We start from the raw sequence: 20,069 nt of genomic DNA on the forward strand, positions 1-20,069 counted from the left end.
AGGTTCTCGACCCACCGAGACTGTCACGTCCTTCTCGTCGAACAGTAGATAATATCATATACATAGATATTCGATACTTTTTTTTTTTTTTCATATCGAACATAATACGTAATCCGTCCACAAGGGAACCTCCTCGAGTATACACAGTACATTATAGACTTTGGCACGCGCGCGCGATGGCGTAGCATGTACTATCATCATAACATATAATATAATATTACTATATACGACTATATGACTGCAGCATCGACGGAAATGCAACTAGCGCGCACTCATAACGACCGTCGTTGCAGTCGCCGCCGAATCAATACGATGCACCGTGGTGGTCGCGCGTAGTTTATAATAATATATGTATATAAGAATATAATATACGGTCGGTAATCAGGTGCACGCCGTGTGTATAACGCATATATATATATATGCACCGCAGATCACGGCTGCTGCACCGGCAGACGAGGGCGCGCGTGGCGGTGAGGGGTCGGGCCGGCGTATGGGGGGGGAGGAGCGTCGAAAAACGGCACCTCTCGTTCCGCGCCGCCGTACAATATTGCGCAAGCCCCGGCGGCCAGCCGTTCGCTATACCATCGCCGCCGCATCCGTCCACCACCGGCCCACCGCCGAAAGACGGACGTCGCGCGTCCACCGCCACCGCCACCACCGCCGCCGCCGCCGATCTTGAACTTGAGTACTTGACAGAAAACCGTCGGCGGCGGCGGAAAGTGTCTCTCTCGCGGGGCGCGCGACGTTACCCCCCACCGCGGGCGCGCCGGGCGGTGCGCGCGTACACGTCGGCGGCGGTAGGGGAAGAGGAGGCGACGCGCGAAGAACTGCTCCACGACGGCGGCGGTGCCCATCATCATCATCGTCGTCGTCGTCGTCGTCTTCGCCGTCGCCGTCGTCGTCGTAGTGGTCTCGTCGTCACCGTCAGTGGTCGTCGGTTCGTTGTCCCGTAACGCCGCCGCTTGCTGCCGGCTGATCACTGTGGTCCCAACACGCGCGCCGTACGCACACACGATCGTAACAATAATAATAATAATAATAATATTATATTACTATTGTCGTCGTCGCGGTGCTATTCTATAATATAATATTATATTATATTATTGTAATATATTGTTATTTTTCGCGACGAGATAATTATACATTGTTGTTATTATTATATATTGTTGTTGTCGTTTCGATAATAAAATATCGCAACAAACTGTACAATATTATTGCCGCCGTCCATTCGCGGCACTTACTCGCTGCACGGCTTGGGATGCGGCATAATTGACTGTCGCACACCATCGTCCTATATATTATCGTTATCATCGCAGTAGACTTGAGACGATAATATTGTCGTATACGTTGCAACCGCCGGAAATCGGAAACGGCTGCAAAAAATCGTTTTGTGGAAGGTCAGTAAACGAATTTTTTTTTTCTTATAATATTAATTTTCCGCTTGTTATACGCACAAAATCCTCTAAGTAGCATTAATTTACTACTATATAGGTACTGTGTTAATATATTTAAGCAGAACCCACCCCTTCGTGCGAAGGTGTTTTATTTTCTGTTTCCCCAAAATTTGATGCGTCAAACATATGCAAACTATTTTTACTCTAGTCGAAAAATTACTTATTCGTTATAAGACGAGACTTGTGCTTATTGAAAAAAATATATTTATTTGAAAATATATGATGATGAGATGTGCACAAGTATCTATAAACCGCTTAATTGATTATACACAAGCATTTTTAATTTTCTGTTGTAATTTATATAATTTGTATTGTATCAATTAATGTTTGGACATGTATTTTACGACAGAAGATTTTATTTAAAAAAAAAAAAAAATAATTTTTTTTTTTTAATATTAAAAATCGTAATATTATTTTATTGAGGATATATACAAATATGTAATATTCCATTCCTCTTAGTTTTTGAACAGATTCCAGTACGTATTCTATAAACATTAATTCATCAATTTTATTCAAAAAAATGTATCAGAGAATGTTAATAAAATACGTGTATGCATATCGAATCGTGTAAACAGACGTGAAAACGCTACGGGTAGCGCAGCATTAGAATACTTTTTGAACAATATACCGTTTGACAGATTTAATTTTCAAAAATTATAATAATAAATACTTTTATTCGTGATAAAAACTAAAAAATGTAGATACATAAAAAAACTTATAAAATGTGCCGTTTTGATAAAAAAAAAAAAAAATACATTTATTATTAGTGTATAATTATAAAATAATTAATAACAAAAAATCACTAGAAACTTCAATAAAAATTACTAAAATTTAACCAATAATTAATTTGTAATATTCCGGTTATATAGAACATACATAGTATACGTGTTTAGATTATTTTGTTTTACTAACTAAATATTTATATTATTAGGTATAGTGTATACTGGTGATGATTATACTAATTATTTACAAATTAAATATTTTTTATTTATTATTTGATAAAGAATTGAAAAAAATGTATAAATTTTAATTCGCTCTTACAAAACAAATTGATTAAAAATGTTGTACATTTAAAAAATACATTATATACGTTGTTGCATAATAATTTTTCCAATAGATAGTTAAGTTATACAAGTATCTTGATTATCTAAAACAATAAAAATATTAAATTTTCAAAAAAAAGAAACTCATAATTTTATTTAATATATTGTAGAATTTTCTAAAGCTTTTAAAACGTCATCGTAGGTAGATAAGAAAAATAAATTTTACTATATCATATATTATACGAGTATTTCCATTAAATATATTGTATTGGTTTCATATATAATAAATACATTATATACATTTCTTTAAATTGTTGATAATTATATAAAATGTGGGTTTATAATTATATAATAAGATCTTTCTATACTATTTCATAATTGCATTGACTCAGATTAAAGTATTTTAGGTCATTTAATAAATTAATAAAATATGACGTAGGTTCATTCTTAAACGGTTAATCGTATCTTAATCTATAACTAGCCTAACCAGACAATAATATGGTCAATATGTTAATTATTAATATATGACTGCTGTTATTATAACAATAAATATTGTTAAAAATACGTTAAAACAATAATTATACGTCATTAAATTATTTAGAAAAAGTTTTGTATTTTGTATCCGATATAAAATAATATTTCAATAATAACTAAGAATACGACAGAAATAGAAATTACTATACTTTTACTTTATTTATTATAGAAAAAGGGTTTAAATATAATTTTAAATCAATTTTAAATCTAAGCCCACATCATGTCCACTATACATAGTCAAAATAAGATAGTATCACATAAAATGCGCACACAACCAAATTTTTTATATAATATTATAAGTTTTTCTTATCATTGATGAAAACGATAATAATTATCTTAGAATTAAATAATACTGTGTTCACTGTCTATTATATTTTACCGACCACTATATATAGATACAGTAATTATTTCCATATACCTTGACACAAATGACGAATGTTTCATAAAAATAGTAAAATGAAAATTGAGGTTCAATATAAACAATTTTATGTACAGTAGTGGTACCGCTTGCACAAATATTTGATAAATTTAACGCTTCATTAAGACTTGTTGGACCAATCACGTGGATTGCATTATATTAGGACGTTTTAAGGATTGATAGATTTTAAAGAACAATCGCGAGTCTCTAACGAAGAACACCTATAGCTGTGCAACGTTCACGCGTGGTATACATGGAAACTTTTATAATTTATAAAATACCAATCGATTTATGAGTAAAAAAAAAAGCAATTAAAATTCATTCGGCATTGCAATTTGTAAATGACAATAAATTATACACACACACACACACACACACACACATATACACCAAAGATCGCACATGAGACGTAATAAAGTCAACAGCCCTAGGCCGTATAATAATACGCGCGGTGTACACAAGTCTCGAAAGCGTGAACACTTTTGGTCGAATGCAAATAATACGTCTGGGGGGAACAGTACATAATATTTTATAAATAGCGGCCAAGGTGAGACGAGTTTGTTAAGTATCCGGTGTTCAAAACCAGTTCTTGTATTTTCCGAAGCACTTAATAATCTTCCGTTATGTTTGGTCGACATTCCACTTGCAGCACTACAAACATGTTTTTTTCTTCTGTAATCAATTATATCGATCGCGTCCATCTCATTTTCCAGTAGCCCAAAAGTCTCGGGTGACGCATGGTCGGGGATCAGTCCAAACTCGGTTAATGAGTCGATGTCCCGCGATATATTCAGTAGGTCATTGTCGTTATAAAATTTTATTGGCTATCGATCTAAACTATAAATATTCAGAGATGACAGTTCAAAATCACGTCGACAGACTGCATGTGTTTGCATAGAGCGAAAAATCTTAAACGGGCCCGCAAAACGATGAGTTTTATATTACGCTGTTTACGACGTGTGTGTATATATTATAATATAATTACTGGCACCCGACGAGTTGATTTGACACAATATTATCGTTATCGTATCGTTTATAATTATTTAACTTTGAAGGGAACAATAAGAGTAGTCGTGAATAGGCGTATGTGTATACGTATTAAACAGGTACAAATGTTATTATGACATAAATTAAGTGACACGTCTGAAAGACTGGTTTCTATGGTGATGATAATTACAGGTCATGCTACTTATTTTATAACGGATGATTATCTCACGGTACAATCGTTGTTTTAAGAAGATTATTAAAATTACGAGGCGGTCATAAAACTTCGAGAAATTATTTACCTTTTAATTAACACTACCTATCGTAAAATTAATTTAGAAATATCCTTCAAATAATGCATTATGCAGCCGAATATTATCGTGAATCGCCTGGTGTGGTCGGTCAATTTTATTTGCAGTGCTGTATTTTCCCGGAGAAAAACTACACCAACACGTGTCGGAACTTAAATTTGTATTTCTTTATATAATAAAATATAATCTCCACTCTACGACAACGACAGTGGTTTTCTTAAAGTTTGTAACTATTTATGAGCCTAAAAATAACTATAGTGCTTGAGGTACTTATAGGTTTTTTTTTAAGAATTTCACGAATTTTAAACAGATAAATTGTCTTCAAATCGCTTTTAAGCGTAATGTCATACGGACGGATCTACCAACAGTCAATTATATTAAAATATTTTATTTATTTATTTACTACTGATGCCTTAAATTCAGTTTGAATTTTTATTCATCGCTTTCGATTATACCAACCGACAACAAGTGGCGTCGATCTCAGTTCTCGATATACCTACTGTTATGTAGTATTGTATTTATAATACCTATATAATCGTTTATTATAAATACTATATGGGTACGAAAAAATCACACTTTTTCCCATGATTTAAACGAAAATGTTGTTAATTTTCCGTTTCGTTCGATATTTCGCGCTGTTTGTATACGTATAATTCGTCAGTCTCACACCCCCGATGTATCGTTCGTCGTGCAATATATATTACACGGTATAGTGTCCCCTCGACTCGATGATTAATGGTGATCACCCTTTGCACTGTTCAGCAGAGTATATTCGCGAGCGGTCCCCCATCCATGACCTTTGGTGCGCTCGTGCGCGGTTAAAGGTCGTCTATATATCCCCGTTTTAGTAGAATGGGTTCAAAATTGATTTGTCCGCCGGGTGCTATTATTTTGTTGTTCTGAAATCTTGCTAATGACCGCGGAAGGGGGATTTCGATTTTTGAATCCCTACGCACGTTTGATATATATATATATATATATATTGCACGTGTACGGTTCAACGAAAACAGTGTGTTGTATACACTCGACCTTAACTTTGTAAATGACCGACGCAGCGTTGTGTGCGTGAGAATTAAACGCGCGTGTACAACAATCGTTTCGGAAGGTGGTACGTTATATACAGCCACCATCGTAGTCGTCGACCTGTCAGCTTTTCAAAATCCACTCGTCGTGTACGTATTATTATATTATCGTGAAAAGAAAAAAAAAAATCATAATTTCCGTGTGCCTTCTGCCGGTCATCATTTGAATCGGTACATTACGATGCAAATTGCTCGTCACTATACACACACACACACATACACATGCACTCACAAAAAAATATACATAAGAAAACCCGAGCAGCGCAAATAATTTAGCAAATATCCGGCTTCATGCATACATATATATAGACGTTAGACGTGATTCACATTTTGCATTCATTAAAGAATATTTAAATGCGTACCTCCTGTACGGCGTCTATGGAACGTGTATATGTAGATTGAGATAACAACGGTTACAGCTCGAAAATGCTCTTTTTGTCTTCTGAATTTTGCTGCATATTATTCGATCGAGCTTGTGAACAATCTCCTGCGTACGTTATTTTCGTGGCGGTCAAAACGCACCATCGCGTGTGATCTGTTGTGCGCGTGTGTATGTGTATGTGTATATATTTAGTTTTTGTCTTAAGTATTTAATCTATAACTTCCCGCTCTCTCACAAACAATAATTTATCAGTGCAAAAGTATAATTTCGACACCCTCCACGAAATGGATAAGCTTCTTTGCACAATTTTCTTGATGTATTGCATTATTAGGTCGGTCGTCAAGTATTTAAATAATATCATATACGTTAGTTACAAAAAAAATACGTTGTGTTAAATCTATGATATAATGCAAGACATATGATGTCACAATAAAATACATGTAAATATATATTTTTTTTAAATCATTTTCGAAAAAACGATAGCTATAGGCAGGTAATTGGTTTGAACGAAGTAGGTATACCTTTAAAATGAAAAAAAAAATAGTAAGGCTCCACGCGGGTTTGCGGTAAACTGTGGTAAATATCGTATGTCCACCTTGAATTTCTGCCAAGTGGCAACCTGTCGTTCGTTTTTATCGGTCTTCCCCGTGGTGTCCCGGAGTCGAACGGGAAAACATGAGATGATGACGACGATAATGATGACAAGTGTCGGTAAACGATAATCGACCGCCGCCGCCGCCGCGTTCCATTCGAGGGCGAGGGAAATGCAAACACGGTAGGAAAAAACGCACATTACCTGCAGCACACGGCGCAGTCGACGGGTGTTACAATATTATTATATGTGTGTACACGTATATATATCGACTATACGTATTATATATATTGTTCGGCGCGTTTGAAAGCGTATAATATAATATTTGTTTTTGACCGGGCAGGCAAGGAGAAGATAACGATGATACACACACGATATAGTACGCGCGAGACTATATTATTATAATATACGACACTCTCAACGCGTCGTCGGGTTCGTTGTCCATAAAACAAGCAATGATTTTACGATGACAATATTACATATGTACATGTTATATTATACACACGCGCGTATATATGTATTATTATATATTATGTGCGTTGTGTGTTTTTTCTTCCCGTTTTTATTTATTTTTTTTTTCCATTTTTTACGATCTCATCGTGATGCAGTTTTTTATTTCTGTTATTCATATATATCCTATCCGAAACATGAAAACGATATTATTATACCTACTCCGCAGCCGTAGGACAGCATGCCTATAGGCCAGGTACCTATATACCGTGAGTCGCCATCGTTTGTGCCGGTCGGTCGGTTCGCGGACTCGAGACACGTAAATTATAATATACGCGTATAACCGTATCATTATAGGCATAAGCCGTCTATTAAAGCCATGCAAGTGCAACACCTCTTCTAATGTTTTAAATTCACTAGGCTCGCCTGAGATTTATTTTTTTTTTAAATACACACAAAATGATCTTTTTAAAATTTGAATCTTATAATATAGTATACTTGTTTAAAAATACCGGCAAGTTTTTAACTGCGTTAGGTGTTCTATCAACTTATGACATTGTCTTAAATAAAAGTGACGGATTTTAAGCATGTTAAATTATTTTTAAGTATTTTTTGTTCGGTTAAAAAATAGTTATTGTTGAATAATATCGTTCAGAACATACACGACTGCTCCACTGTATCTATCTCCGATTGCGGTACCGTTGTCCGGACCTGCACGACCCGATAATATAATAAGCGACCATATTATTATAATACGTATACTATATAGTTTCGTCGCAGTACATACGATTATAATAGTAATGACGACTCGTCTTAACTGTTATAAAACATATTGTAATACGCGTATTACAAGTAATATTATATTATTTTTATTATTATGTTTTTCTCGACCGTCACCGGCGAGTTATTCGCCGTAACTCTCAGATAGATATTTCGTATTTGATATAACTGGCGAGCGAACACCGAACAGCGCGTCGGTGTGGGTATATAACTATATATATATATATATTATAATATAACACTATCGTCCGATATCTCTACACTACTATAGGAAGCGGATGATGAATAATATACGCGACGAGACACGATCAACCTCGCTCGTTTCGCGCGGTACGGTCACGACTTTAGTGCCTGTAAGACTCGCGCGTCTATAATACCATATGATATTATTATTATGGTAGTAGGTACCTGTAATAATATAATATATGCGCGTACATGCGCGTCTCCGAAAATATTAATAATTACACACTGCCATTATTAGTCATTAATGACATTACACCGGTGGCCGGACAGCAGGGCTGACGTAATCCCACGAAACTGAGTTTTCATCGGCGCGTTTTATCGTTATCGTCGTAGTCGTCATTATTATTATTATTATTATTTATTATTATTTTATCGCGTAGAGTGTAGTTTTGAATGCCGCGTACACAGCACCTATATAACCTCAGCGACCTTGTGCTGTACGTCACCCTAACATCGCCGAATTTTCCAAAAATGTCTAAACGGTCGGCACGTGATGTATATAGGTTCGGATTGTGAAGGCTTTAATGTGAGCTTTACCGAAGCAAATGTATCTTCGAGCTCGGCCGTCCCTTAATCGCCAACATAAATTATTATTTATACTATGCGACGGAGTGCATATATATTACGTCCCAATCCGAACGACCGACATAATATTATAACTGTAGCTATATATAGATGGTTCTTTGTTATCGCCATACGGTGGTTAAGATTTGAAAAATCATTACAATCAAGAAGTTTACGTAGATAATAATATGCTTTAAATAAGTTTTTAAAGTAGCCGCATGTATGTAAAAAATGACTTTTGTATAGGTACTTCCCACCTACGTAATACTTATAATATATTTATATTTCATACATATATTATTATAATTTATAAGTCTATATCGGCCGTCAGAGTGCAGGTATTATACGAGTTTTTCTTTACCCCGTGAAATCATTATTCAAGTCATGTCTTCGCGAAAACTATATGTATACATGCGGTCGAAAATGGCCGACCGAGCAAACGAGAAAAAACTGGTTGTCTCCGCGACGATCCGCGGGTAACCGGTCTGCACGGAATACGCGTACACCGTTATTGATCGATTACAGACCCTTCGTCGTCGGACAGGAGACCGCTCTACCACGCGTATTCCACGGATCCATTAAATCGTATATATATATTATATATGCGATTGCAGTAATCCATTTTGGGAAATGTAAAACGTTAAACACATAAACGGAAAATCGTCTGTCGATCCCGTTCTCAACAAATCGTTTAGAAAATATTATGGTTTCCTCCACTCGTCCCTCGTAAACCCAATGACGATTTCAATTTTCGTTTACGTCATAAAATCAGACTTTAATCCAGGGCTAGTTGATTTTTCTTCGTAATATATCGGTTGCGCATAAATATTGACTACATCGAAAAGTATGAAAACTCTATCGACCTCCGTGAGGTGTGTTGCTACAGTATAATCATTGCAATGCTAATGCTTATCAACGTCTCCGACAGACGCGCGGTACCTTACATACGGATATTGGTGAAACCGTCAAAATCGCGGACACGCTGTACGCGGCGATGCAGGCTTTGTTGTATAATACACACATTTTTGGAAACAATACGAAACGATAGTCGCATTATCATTATAGGACGAGATGTCTCAAATCCGTGGTGATGTGACACCCATACGTCTGTCTGGGTCGGCGAGGTCTGTAATCGGATATGATGACTATATCGCATCTGAAGCGTATACGCGGACACGACGTCTGCGTGAACCAGTTTTAACAATAATATTTGATCGGAATACACCGCGGTGCGATTGCGCGCTCAAGTGGTCGTTCCCGTTTCTCCGAAAAATTGAAGATTTGCTGACGAAAAAAAAAATGTCAGCGCATACATCCCGCCGGGAGACGACCGTACATATTATTATTATTATACCGACTGTAGAAGTCTTCCGTAGCGGTGGCATGTCGACCTTGACGATCCGATCGATGTTTCGGTTCGATCATCCCACGATTTATTCGCGACGAACAGGTATTATAAGAGTCCACTCATAAGACGAGTTTTGAAACTTGTATAAAAATAAACAATTAAGGTATGGTTCCCAATTTGGCGAATCAATTATTTTGACCCCCCCCCCCCATCCCACTTTAGTTTTTACTCAGTTACGCTACTGGTAACAGTCGTAGGACATCGTCGCCTTCTGCGCCAAATCGTAATTACGTATATATCTTAGATATAATTTAATATATTGTATGCGCGCGGTAATGTGCGCGCCACGCGTTGTTCGCGGATGTATATTATAAGAAATATAATATATAGTATCGTCGGCACCGATCGCGGCTCATAATATATTATTATATTAACATAATTGTAATAATTGTGTCGTGTCAGTGGGTCACCGCCGCCGCGATGATGTGGGAACATAATGGATATAATATATTATTCTTATTCATCTATATAGGTCTATCTATATCTATATAATAATCCGATCACACGGCTGCGGACGATGTGTATTATGTATATATATAGTTGTGGGAGCCCCCGTTGACGTCTACATCGAGGCCCGCCGACCAGACGTGCGGTGGATACGATATGTGATGATGTGCGTATAATGTTATATTATATAGAGGTGTATTGTATGTATATGACTGTGTGCAAAACGTCATTATAATAACATATATAATATGTATATATGTATACATATAATCTTCGTTGCAGCGTACGCTTGCAGAATATCGATTGACCCGTCGCGTGTATTATACTATACATATTATTATATAGGTATAATGTACTAGGAAAGTGATGGTAGCTGCTTTATATATTGTGCCTGTTTATAGTATTATTATAATGAATAATAGCGTCTTAGAAGCCGTGAATGGCGATATGCAATGACCCGGCGATGAGGTGACTATAATTAATATTATAAAAATCAAAAGTGTAGTATGCTCAATATTATTACTATGTATAGTAGGTACAATTTATGTATATTACACTAAAATATCAATGGTTTTTAAACTCATAGTAGGTATTTATAGAAAATCCTATAAACAAATTTAGAGTTTAATATATGCATAATATTATTATGAGTTACGATAGAGCTGTGAAAATATTGCTTTTAAAATTATACAATTCCATGCTCGCGCGACCGTAAACATCGATGTTATCAGTTATTGTTATATTCATAAAATTGAATGGTGGCGGGATTTTCAAAAACTACTTAGCCATTTGTATAGCTTTTTAAGTATGTTATAAATATTAAATTTTAAATTGTTAATACGTAAATAAAGTAACTATGAAATAGACCTTAATAATTTTACAGAAATATATTAAAAAATAATAATAATTAATAGTATATTTTAATATTTAATGCGATATTTAGTTCAAAATATAGTTTTCCTATTATTTTATTAACATTGTTAGAGGACAGCTTAAGCGCCTTTGAAATTTTAATTTAGACAATGATAGACACTGAAAAGTTTTCATTTTAAGTTTCAACCGGTTGAATGTTTTAAAATTTCACAAAAATGTTAAAACTCTTAAACTTTTCAAGATACACATTATCTTGTTATGACCGAAAGAAATCATTTGGTGACGTGATTTTTGCGATTGTGTAAGTTGTCATGCGAAGAAGTGCAATTTCGAGAATGCCGAAATTACCTCGGGAGACGACGGCGTGCAATAAGAATTTATATTATGCGCGTGTGCCTGCAAACCAGTAGTAACCCGAGATGGTGGGTCGACGAATCCCGTTAGTATACGACGCGTACTTACGTTCTCCGGTTTTGTCAGTCGTTATCATTAAACTACACGAAACCACCGTATTATAAATTAATTTAACATTATAATAATATGTACACTTTATTTTATTTTGGCTTTTTTTCCGTTTCTCTCCAACATTATGGCTCACGAGAATTTAAATTACACGTATCCGGCCACTAAAACTACATAATATTACAACCAGTTTCGCAGTATAATTTTTCAAGATCAACAATGAAAATTGTAAATATTCTTTATATTACAGTCTATTATTATTAGTTTAAGGATTTTCATCCATTTTTAGGCACGTGAACAGGTTGATGAATTTAATTCAAAGTTTATACAATTTATTACAATATTATAATAGTTATTTAATGGTTAATAGTAAAAATAATACGGCGCATGCGCCTGGTTTCACTCAATTATTATTAAAAATACTCTCAAATTATTGTAAATTCATTTTTGCAAATCAATGTGTTTTTAGTATGGTTTTTGAGAAATACTGAAAAAATGAATTTGTAATATTGTTTAATTTTTAATTAAAAACTATAATAGTTATTATTATTTTTCGTATCAATTTTTTCACTTTTTAACCCATAAATATAACTACGTTGCCAGCTACTGCATTTTATGTCTAAAAGTACCCTTTATTCGAGAATGAAAACAATGTACATACTTCATAAGGCATGCAATATGTATCGCGTTAAAACTAAAACAGGTCTGATAATTGAAATTCAGCCAACAAATCATTATATTTATTACAACCGGTTTAAACGCATATTTTCATCATGTATTTTTTGGACCGTATCAGCGCAAAAATAAACTGCTAACTTACACAACTATCTTATGTTTTATACATTTACAACTTTTGATTTTAAAAATCGTTTAATGATTTTCGCTGTTTGTCGTGCAAAAAAAAATTTTATTTTATTAATCAATTTCGATTTATTTGAATTTGAAATTAATCTCGATCAACACTAAAATTGATAACAATAATTAAGCTGTCTATGCATGTATACCCAAGTACACAAACAGACAAATGACCACGAAAATACATTAAAATTGTTTAGTATTTTTATCGTTGTTAATTTTCAATTGATTCTTTTTATTACATTTTAAAATAAGAACGCGAGTTTTTAATTTCATATTCCATAATAATTGTTTTGAGAGGATTTCGTTTTGATTTTCAAACCAGAATAATTAATTAACAACAACTTATAGGTAATGAGTAAAAATTTAAATGGCCGTAAAATTATAAAAGAACGACCCTGTACATATTATTGTGATACCACATGTTATTGATGCATATTTTATGTTTTAATCGTCGGGTTGAGCGCGTATTAATGGGTTTTTCGAAACATAATATTTGTCCTTATGAATATACGTGCAGCAGTATATTATGTATAATACCATTAAAACCTATCTATTATAATTTCGTACATCGCCTTAAGACAGTTGTATCCACTAATAGGACGGAATAGGTGTACATATATAGCGTTCGTTTGCGTTCGATTTACATACAAATAATAACAATAATAATGCAACTTAGGAGGACGTTATATTATTATTATAGAAGCCGCGTGTTGTTGGATTGTCATTATCATTAACCATTGCCAAAAGGAAACTATACACAGGAATATAAACAGGTTTCGTACACGCCGCGATCGTCTACACTTCTGCAGTACTTTTCGACGTTGCTGGTAGATATTTGATATTGTTATTACTTGTTGACTACATACATAATATAATACATTTTTTTAAATACATAATACATCTCAAAACATATGTACCCGGTCGTACCTATTACAATATTATCTTATTACGATTTAACGTACGTAATAACTTTTGAATTTTATGTTTACAAATATTGTACGAGTAACGCTTGTGTTTTTTGCACTTAGATTATTAGTGTGGTGGTATATATAATTTATACAAATATTTTGGTCTGCTTGCAATATATTGGCATACGGTTTTAAGTTCTCATTAGTGACGTTTAAATAATATTCAAGGTTAAATTAATTCAATAATATTATATTATTATTATAATATAATAAAAGTTTATTTATTATTAATAAATTTATAATGATTATAATTGTTATCGAGTAGATTGTCCAAAGTAATAATTATATTGTACGTTTTGATTTCATATTGAGTGTAGTGTTAGTGTAATACAATATTTTATATTATTCGCATTACCAATCATATTATATTATGATCGGAACAATAATTTGAACACAATCGATAACTTAGTACAACATTGCTCAATAATTTGAATTGGTACACAAAAGATATGAACAACTCAGGATATAGGTAGATTTATATGACCCGGTAGATATTATTATAATAATAAAGCAGGTAACGAACTAATGATAAATAAGTACGTTTGCGATCTCAGTGATGTGTTAAGGAGTTAATTTTAGTATTATAATTTATATTCCAATAAAATTGTTATTAGTTGAAATAAATGTAAATTCAGATGATTTTTGCATTTAATTATTAACACATTATGCTGATAAATACATAATATTATTATATGATACATAAATACTAGTATTAATCTAATCCAAAAGTTAATCATCATTTTTCTGTAGCTACAATATTATGTATATAATTTGGAACGCATCTTTTATTAAAAATATATTAAATAAACATATCTGTTTGAGGTCAAAATCAATGATCTCTCGCATAAAACAAATACGCACCTTCTTTCATCGCAAACCTGTGAGAGTTGTATACGAATTGATATTGCGGATTTTAACCAAGATAGTTCATCTAGCCGTCATTCTAGGGATCTTAGAATCCGCACAACGACCGCAAACACAATGTGCGGATGTGTGCATTTTACAGGGGAGAGAGAGAGAGAGAGAGAGAGAGAGAGAGAATGTGAATAAAATGAAAAAAACCACATATGAATGATAATGGTCGTGTGATATAATTTTAATGAAGAAGACAGCTCGCAATTATATTTGTTGTTATTTGGACCATTGTTGTTCGTGTCTGCGCGCGCGCACCCGTGCGTGTGTACGTATATCTGTATATGCGTTTGTGTGTGTGTGTGTGTGTTGTCGAAGACTAAGGTGATGGATAAAAGGAAACCGGCAGTAGTATAGTGTTTTTTTGTGTGTATCTCTTGTGAGTATTCGCTGCACGATGAGCGATTCAAGTATATATATATATTATACAATATAATATATATACCGAAAACCCAGGGGTCCCGGAGGCCCTCTCAGGCTCTCTATCTCTCTCTTACGGTTTTTGTACCTATCTATATATATATTACAATTACACGTCACACAAGGTCAGTGACCATACATTTTATTTGCCACGTCTAGAGACCAGGCGAATATAATAAAATTGTGTGCATCGCCATCGCGCAGGTCGGGAGACGAAACGATACAGTCGATATAGGTATAATGTATATAAATATAATATTCGTTGTAGTCAGTTGTCAAATACAATTGTTTTACCTTCTCGCTGAAGTATTCTCTCACCCAAAGCCATGCTTAGGGGGGTGCAGAGTAAGAAAGTGCTCTAGGGCGACAAATTGATAAATGGATTTTTAATTTGATGTGTCTTTAATATTTTAAGTTATTAATTTACATGTAATTTTATTAAAAAACATATATTTTATACATCTATATTCTATTTTAAAATTATTTCATGGCTATCAAAATAAGAATTTGGATAAAATCCCAATATGCTACAACATATAGTATATATAACCATATATGCTGTTTTTAATTTTTTGATGCCATATAAATATATTTATATAAAAAAAATTTCATCGCCGCGTTTTATTCATTTATTTTGATTTTAGTTTTTTTCTTTGCTGCAGTTGTCTATTCAATTTCGAACTCTACAATAGCTATTGTAGATTTTGAATGAAACATATATTGTATTATAGCGGTATATAAAGCATTCCATGATATCAATGATATCATATATAATATAATGTATTAATTCGATGTCCTAGTATTTATTTTGAGAATTTCAAGAGAAAAATAATTATTTATATATGATCGAAAAACATAAAAGAACGGCTAACCATATTATATACATAAATACTATGAATGCGTTAAACCTATGTAATAATATGTATAAACTATATAGTATACAAATCGAAATATATTTTATAGTGTTCGAGCATTTACAAAAAGCTAAATATTTCGTTAATATCTAATATAACAAGACGAGACCACACAAAATGTCCAATTAAGGGCTTATTTAGGACACCATTGGCAATTTCCTTCTAATCGAACTGAAAATCCTAATCATATTATCATAAAACTTAATACACGGGGGCGTATTTGACCATTGACGAAACCACTAGATATATCTAAAAGCGTATCGTGTGACGTAATAATTAAACAGAAATGGCATTATCGTCGAAAGCCGCAGAATATCACAAGCAACCGCCAACGTATTCGTTCTAGTTATTTGCATCGTTCATGGGCAAACAGCTACGTGATTTAATACATAATATACACAAATATAATATATATCAACACCATTCAACATACAACATGAGCTTTGCGCGCTTATCAATATCAATACAAATACAACTTATAACAACTATATTGATACGGTTAGCATTCATATCTCGAGAATAAAAAGAACTGAGAAAATCTTTAAATCATTGCGTCGTATTTATAATAATGGTTAGGTATGTTAGTACCATCATTTTCTGTATACCTATAGGTAATTATTTGCCACTTTTTTTTCGCAATGATTCTACGTCGCAGGGTCATCTCAGTGGCATGTACACAATACGCTTAATAGGTAACATTGTAAGCATGCCACTCGCGAACTGTTACCGTAATTATTGCCACCGCCACCGCCATCGACTGACGATAATGCAAGACGCGAATATAATAAAAAAGAGATGACCATATTATATACATGGTCCGAACACGATTTTACGAACGCCGAACGGTTAAGTGCAGGCACAAGTGCACAGCGCACCGTCCACACCGAACACCTAACCCATGATTATATTATTTTATGAACAACGAATATGTATGTGAATAATTCGAGATTTCGTGTACCACTCTACTGCCGAGGCAAAACCGATTATATTGAAGACATATTTAAACGATAAAAATAGAAACAACGCGCGAATCATATTATTGTTTACCCCGGAAGCGGTCTCGTGCAGCTAATTGTGGCGCGCATCACGCAACTTCCGAGCTTGTACACAAAGTGATGTTATTATATTATTTATTTAATATTTTAAAATATGTATGTTCAAGTCTCAAGATGATATCGGTTTCATTATATCAATCGATCTCGAAATTGCGTATATAGTATATAAGTACCTATATGACTATATATGCTTTGGTATTGTAACCGTGTAATGTTCTAAAATAATCGAACCATTTCATTAAGTCTTTGTTACAAAATATAAATTTTATTTTCCAAAATATATTTTCAATAAATCTTATGAAGTCATACACCTCTATGTCATGCGTATAGTAACCATATACTATATAATATACGTGAAATAATAAAATATGAAAACCAATTTTCACAGGGGAAAAAAACACTCGTAGCGGCTACTTTTGACACAAAGATCGTTAGTTTGCACAATCCCGTAACAACTCTCCTATAGTAGGTTTTTATAGAATATTATTTATACGAATCGCGTTTGTTGCACATCAATTCGGTTTTTTTTTCACCGCCCAAAAGTCAGTACGTAATTTTTTTCGTGTAAAATTGATCGTAACTAATCGTTAAACTGTACACAATAATAATAATAATATTAATGTAATGTAATATGATATATAAATATGGATCGACAGACGGTAGCGGTGTGAGGTCGAAGGCCTCGGCGAAGACAGTGTTTGCGAAAATCGTACGAGTTTTTTTTCGTCCCCGCGATGTAATTCGCAAACGTTTTTAAACCATATTATCGTTATTATCATATATATATATATATTATTGTGATGCTGCTGCATCAGAAAACCTTGAATTTGCCACCGGGCACCGGCCTTTGGCCGAATCGATTCGGTCAAACAGAAATCTCGCCATAACGATTATAATAATATGATACAATATATTGTTATTTATTATTATCATCGAGTAAATTATCACGAGTTGCACGTAGTATATATTATATACTATAATATATAGGTACGTTTTTATGAAAATGTCAGGTGTCCGTCGGTCAATAACCGGATCGCGATATAATTTGTATTACTAATGTGGCGTTTTAGGCCGCCAACCGTCAACGCATATCGTTCCGTGGGTGACGTAGTGCAGCCGATGGGAACGTATATGTATTAGGTACGTGTGTGATCGCGGTAGTGAAACGACGACGATGACCGACCCGGCCTAGACGGACGGCCGCGCTCAATGGGTCAAGGCGGATCGAGACATGAATTCGTAAACCGTCCTAGGAATCCGAACGGCGGCCTGGCGTGCGCTGGAGTCGTATCATACCTATCGGATTTCTCATATAATATATTATGATATCCGACGACACATCCGTTTATTGTAGGTGAAGAATGACAATTATTGTTATATTCGTTCGATTTCTATTTTCTCCGCGGTCGTGTCGGCCGACCTATACCGGCTTATGCGCCGCTGTACACAATATACCTATAATAATATAATACAATATCATCGAATTGGCTGGTGACTTTGACGAACGATCACTGTGCTTAAAACAATATAGTACACGTCATAATATACGAAACTATAACCGCCGGCCGCCGTCCCGTCGGGACACCTGCAGCAGCAGACGAGAGAATCCGGGAATTTAATCGGATATACCACCTGAATATATATATACTCGTATTATTCGAAAACAACGAAATTATATGGTACGATGCGACTGCTACAGTGTCCTATTGAAATCATTGAAACAATAGTCTATTCGCACAAACTTGTCAGATCGGGTCATCTCCGCGTCTGACGTCGCAAACAAAATACACTATTATTTTTATTATCGTTATACCGCAGCAGTATGATACGTGTACAAAATCATCGTTCGATAGTCTTAAAATTATTCCAATATGATCGATCATGCATACCTACTTACGTTTTATTTTTTAATTTCAACATATTATATTACATTAACGTCGTGTTATAGTTATGTATAAGTTCCTCGATACCATAATACATTTAAGCAGATATTAAACAACGATATTTTCACGATACGTATCGCGTCACATTTTTTATTTTTTATACTCATACTAATAAAATCACACTAGGCACTCATGTGCAACGGTATAATCAATTTAAATACCCTAATAATTATTATACTATTATATAAAGTTATACGAATTCAAAATACACGAACATACTTGTTTCCATTATTATATTTAAACATTTATACGTGTTCAGCAAACATTATATTTTATATGATATAATATTATTATGCAATTAGTACTTAGTATAATGTTTAATTTTTTTTTTTTTTTTTTGACATAAATTGTAATCGCGCGCTGCACTTAATGAGATAAACATTGCGCTTCTTCTTATTGTGAAACGCATTGTACAATGATTCGTCGCCACGTGACCTTAATGCAACTTCGCGTCAACGCTATATATACGTAGGTATAGTATTTATGAATAAAGTATACTGTTTGCTAAATAGCGTGCGTAAATATACTTGTGATGACAAGCGAATAAGTATATATTATTTAAGGTATTGAACACCATAATCACGGCTGTGACAATGGTAAAAAATGTTTTTGCCGTTCGATCCGAAATCACGTGTAATCAGCACGGACAGATCAGAAAAAAAAATCAAAACCCCGGCCGCGAGAGACGATCACGTTAGAGGTGAACTGACCGAGGGCAAAGAATAATTAATAAATTCGCGTACATACGACGTGTATGATATTATATTTTATTATACATATATCACCTACAGAGCTTATAACCCGAACCGGACACAATGACATTTGTCTGAAAGGCGGCCAAAAATTCCTGCGCGTTAACAATAATAATAATAATAATATGTGCGTACGACTCGAGCCAATTGCTGGAGAATCGCACGATGTATTGTAAAATATTTTGTGCCAAAAGTTTTGGCCTAAACCATTCGATGCTGC

General features: G+C 34.1%; 1 protein-coding gene across 2 annotated transcripts in view; it reads left to right on the forward strand.

Moving 5' to 3' along the window:
• The first annotated feature begins 890 nt into the window (after positions 1 to 890).
• The window catches only part of LOC132922250 (putative uncharacterized protein DDB_G0282133), a 65,400-nt gene continuing 46,221 nt past the window's right edge, over positions 891 to 20,069 (forward strand). For both annotated transcript variants that reach the window (XM_060985663.1, XM_060985664.1), the window contains exon 1: positions 891 to 1,397. The gene's annotated coding sequence lies outside the window, so the exon portion shown is untranslated. The remainder of the gene's footprint in view (positions 1,398 to 20,069) is intronic.

The sequence above is a fragment of the Rhopalosiphum padi genome, chromosome 2 (genome assembly GCF_020882245.1).
Source record: "Rhopalosiphum padi isolate XX-2018 chromosome 2, ASM2088224v1, whole genome shotgun sequence".
NCBI lineage: Eukaryota > Metazoa > Arthropoda > Insecta > Hemiptera > Aphididae > Rhopalosiphum > Rhopalosiphum padi.